This window comes from Mandrillus leucophaeus, unplaced genomic scaffold (genome assembly GCF_000951045.1).
Source record: "Mandrillus leucophaeus isolate KB7577 unplaced genomic scaffold, Mleu.le_1.0 Scaffold716, whole genome shotgun sequence".
Classification (NCBI taxonomy): Eukaryota; Metazoa; Chordata; class Mammalia; order Primates; family Cercopithecidae; genus Mandrillus; species Mandrillus leucophaeus.
In genome coordinates this window covers 209418-213948 of record NW_012107764.1, presented here as the reverse complement: position 1 = coordinate 213948, position 4531 = coordinate 209418, and the positions used below count along the sequence as shown (strand labels likewise).

At 39.0% G+C, this 4531-nt stretch overlaps 1 protein-coding gene across 2 annotated transcripts in view; it reads right to left on the bottom strand.

Moving 5' to 3' along the window:
• The window catches only part of CBFA2T2 (core-binding factor, runt domain, alpha subunit 2; translocated to, 2), a 111016-nt gene extending 108933 nt beyond the window's left edge, over positions 1-2083 (bottom strand). For both annotated transcript variants that reach the window (XM_011965147.1, XM_011965148.1), the window contains exon 1: positions 1777-2083. The gene's annotated coding sequence lies outside the window, so the exon portion shown is untranslated. The remainder of the gene's footprint in view (positions 1-1776) is intronic.
• Positions 2084-4531: the final 2448 nt, after the last annotated feature.

The window sequence follows — 4531 nt, the reverse complement described above, 5'->3', positions numbered from 1 at the left end:
TAAAAATACAAAAATTAGCCGGGCATGGTGACACACCTGTAATCCCAGCTACTCGGGAGGCTGAGGCAGGAGAATAGCTTGAACCTGGGAGGTGGAGGCTGCAGTGAGCCGAGATAGCGCCACTGCACTCTAGCCTGCACGACAGAGCAAGACTCCATTTCGGGGAAAAAAAAAAAAAAAGAGAAAGAAAGAAAAAGAAAAAAGTCCCCTCCACCTCAATAAATCTGACTGTAAAATGGAAGGAAGAAATTTAACAGTACTATACTGTCCACTTAATTACTCAATTAATATAAATAAAGGCTGAAGAACTTTAAGGAATAAAAATATTTTTTAAAGTTTCTATTTGAGAAATAGTAGAATTTTTGCATGACTTGTAATATACAGGAGGAAAAAAACCAGATTTTTCCAGCGAGAGGTCTCAGAGTGAGGGGAACAATTTAAACAGTGTTGTCACAAAACAGTACAATTCAGTACCTCACTCCTGCTTGTTGACTTTTTCAAAGTTCTTCTGTTCTGGTATAGTTTGGCAAAGATAGCATAGAACATTTAGAATAGATGCAGACAATCTGAGAGATGAGTACAGCAAGAGGGAGGGTGCCCTGAAAACAAGAACTACAGGCCAGACCCATTCTTGCCCAAGAGTTGAAGTTAAAAATGCAAGGGGTTTAGGAACCTATCACAGCAAAAAAAGTGAACATCTAGAACTCTTGAAACTAACTTGTATGTTTTCTATGTGCCAGACAGATTTCCCCAATAATGAGTCAGGAATTACACAAAATAGAGATTCAAAGAGAATAGTGGCTTGCTTGGGATTACAGAACTAGTGAATAATGGCTATACAGTTTGTGTAACTCCCAAACTCATGTTCTTTCCATAGAATATGGAAAGGAGGCCTGGATTCAGAGGCCTCAAAAACATGAAGACAACGTATGGAAACAATAAGAAGCGGTGCAGTGGCTCATGCCTGTAATCCCAACACTTTGGGAGGCTGAGGCAGAAGGATCACTTGAGCCTAGGAGTTTAAGAGACTAGTCTGGGCAACACAGTGAGACCCATCTCTATTTCTCGTATATAAGAAATAGCAAAAATCTAAAACAGGCATCACAAACTAACAAGGACTACAGAACACAGTACGTAATTATATGCACATGAATTTATTGCATCACAAAACTACCCCAAAATCACAATTCAAGTCAGATTCGTTGATGTTATTTATTTCATATGTAGCAAGGAAATAGAAGAAAACAGCATAGGAGCAAAATCTAAATGAAAAACTGTTAGATATATCTAAAATGAAGAGATGCTGCTAGTTTTGCTTCAATCTCTTTTAGCTGTAATTTGCCTGCATATACTGAAATAAAATCTGACAATAGAAAAGAGCGTTTTATGAGCCATCTTTTTAACATGGCCTATTTGTATTATGCATACTAAAGGGGAAAAAAAATTTCCTCTAAACATCACAGAACAATCCAAAGTGGAAAACCTTACAGAAATATTTGTGGGACTACTTTTCTAGCTGTAGAATTCCTATATTACATCTAATTATTAAGTAAACCTTGTGTTCAAAAAAGCATGACATTCAAATATAAAGTTGGCAACAGAAAAATAGAAGCATAAATAAAATGAAGCATTGAAACAAAACTGAGTAGAAAGGCTGAACTCTTGTATCAGATATCAAGAAACATTCATACTATTGTAATCTGAAAGAAGTAAAAAGCTTTGAAAGGCAGAGAATTGTGCACTTTAACCCCCAGAACTAAATTAAAATGTACTTACGCCAAATGCCCAGATTATAAACAATCCAGATTCTTAAATACACCAAATTTATTTGAAATAGATATTCAAAACTCCTCTTTTTCTCCTCCTAATCTTCAAAGCTCAATCGGAGACCAGCCTTCCTCCTCCTTTCATTAGCTGGACATGTGTCAGCTCTCTCACATCTGCGATTTCTCACTGACTAGAGCTGCCTGTCCCATTCCAGGGAAACACAGATGGATCCCAGATGGGAAGGTCCTGCCAAACAGACCAGCTCTTCACCTTGCCAGAATCCCCAGATACAGTCAGTCTCTCTCTTTTTCTCCCTTCCTCCTGCTTCCTCTCTCTCCACTCCCCTTCCAACCCTCCCTGTTACCAGGGCTCTTTGCCAGCTGATGTCACTAAGTACACACCTCCCAGTGGCTCCTGGCCAATCTGACATTAACTTGTTAAATACGTATAATTTGTTTATGGCTGACAATAACAGCAAGGATATTGTGAAAAACCTATCTGTGCAAGTCCCTAGTGGAATAACATGTAGAGACACACATAGACACACAGACTCACATTTGTGGGAACATTCAAATGTTTAGCAATTACCATTTAAAGTCCTATATACTGTCTGGTTTCTGCTATTGTTTAATAGCTTCTGCTTTTTGAGCCAGTTTTTAAATCCTACATATAACAAATTCCTTCTTAAAATAAATTATTAAAAATCTGTTTTGAACATGTAATTGGATGAAAAATATAAAGTTGCAAATTAATTTAGGGAATATAAACAGAAATGTATGTAAATGATTCACACAAGCTGCCTCTCAGATCCAGACTTGGTAGCACTGCAAAACTGGCACGTGATTAAAATAAGACAATGCAGGCAACATGGTTCTGATGCTGTAAAGATTATAAATGGAAGATGGGGACACAATGCAAAATTGTTTTAAAACAGAGCAAATATAAATGTTAGAGATAACATAGTATTTAACATTAAAATAACTGCTAATAAAAGTGTCAACAACGAGTAGCCAAAATAAAAAATATTTTAAGAACAATAACAATGAAAATCCAGACAGATGACAGAAACCTATAAGGTCAGAGTTTAATCCTTTATACCTCAAAGAGCTAGCATATAATAGCTGCTCAATTTCTGCTAAATAAAAATCGATGGTTGACAATTGATACCATACTATAGTTACACAAAATGTTACCACTGGGGCAAACTGGGTGAAGGGTCCAATGGACCTCCCTGTACATTTTTCATTACAACTTCCTGTGAATCTATATTTTAAAATAAAAAGTTAAAAGATTGTGGGTGGTGGTAGCCGAGAGCAGTGACTCACACCTGTAATCCCAACACTTTAGGAGACCAAGGCGGGCAGGTCGCTTGAGCTCAGGAGTTTGAGATCAGCCTGGGCAACATAGAGAGACCCCATCTTTAAAAAAATAAAAGAAAAAGAAAGGCCAGGCACTGTGGCTCATGCCAGTAATCCCAGCACTTTTGGAGGCTGAGGCAGGCGGACCACAAGCTCAAGAGATCAAGACCATCCTGGCCAACACAGTGAAACCCTGTCTCTACTAAAAATATAAAAATTAGCCTGGCGTGGTGTGCATCTGTAATCCCAGCTATTTGGGAGGCTGAGGCAGGAGAATCGCTTGAACCCGGGAGGCGGAAGTTGCAGTGAGCTGAGATCATGCCACCGCACTCAAGCCTAGCAACAGAGCGAGAGACTCAGTCTCGGGGAAAAAAAAAAAAAAAAAGCAAAAGCAAAAAAAAGATGGTCAGGGGAAGTCGGGGGTCTCGGCTTCTTCCTGGGTCACATTACATGACACATATCCTATACTAAAATCTACATGAACACAGATTCAGCATGAAAGAGTCCCTGCATATATATATAGTCAAACAGGTGTGGTTATAATTCTCTAACCCTTAACCTTCTACCATACTTGGGATGTATCTGCAATCTGTAAACAATATTTCTGTCATGACAATTTTTGACAAATAGGAAGGAAGGCTACTTCTGTCAAGGGCAACTTAATTACTAGGTTTTAGGGTTTCAGTTCATACCAGTGGTGGTGGTAATAATAGTAACAGCAGCAGGTTCAGTGTTTGTCATGTGTACTCACTAAGTGTCAGAGACTATTCTAATCCCCTGCATTGCCACCAAGGTCCTATATTAAAGGGCCGATAAGGTAGGTATTTTTGTCTCAAAGTTATAGCTAAGGAAAGTAATGTTCAAACAAGTCAATGCCACATAGCTTGTGTCAGCATCAGGTTGTCTGAATCCACAGCTAGAGCACTACACCCCACTGCTGACAAGAAAACGAATCCAAAGATGCTGCTGCCTGTCTTGGATCACTTGTTCTCAAGGAAGCCAGCTACCATATTGTGAAGACACTCAAGCAGTCCTAAGAGCCTTCCACATGGGGAGAGACTGAGATACCTTGCCAATAGCCGGTATCAAATTGCCCACAATGTAAGTAAGCCATCTTGACAGCAGACACCAAGCCACTACCATCGAACTAAGGCACCTCAGAATTATGACCCATACAAACCACGTGAGATGATAAACACCGCTATTTAAAAAGGAAAAAAAGGTAGGTCTTTCACTTCCAGCACCCAGATTATGGATCCTAAATAGCATTTTCCAATAAAAGGAAGCAGAGCTCTTCAGGAAAACAGTCAACTCCAGGTATAGAGCAGAAAATGTACAAAACTTGTCATAACATAAAGCAATCAGGCTATCAATCACTTCTGGAGTTATGTCCCAAGGATGTAGAG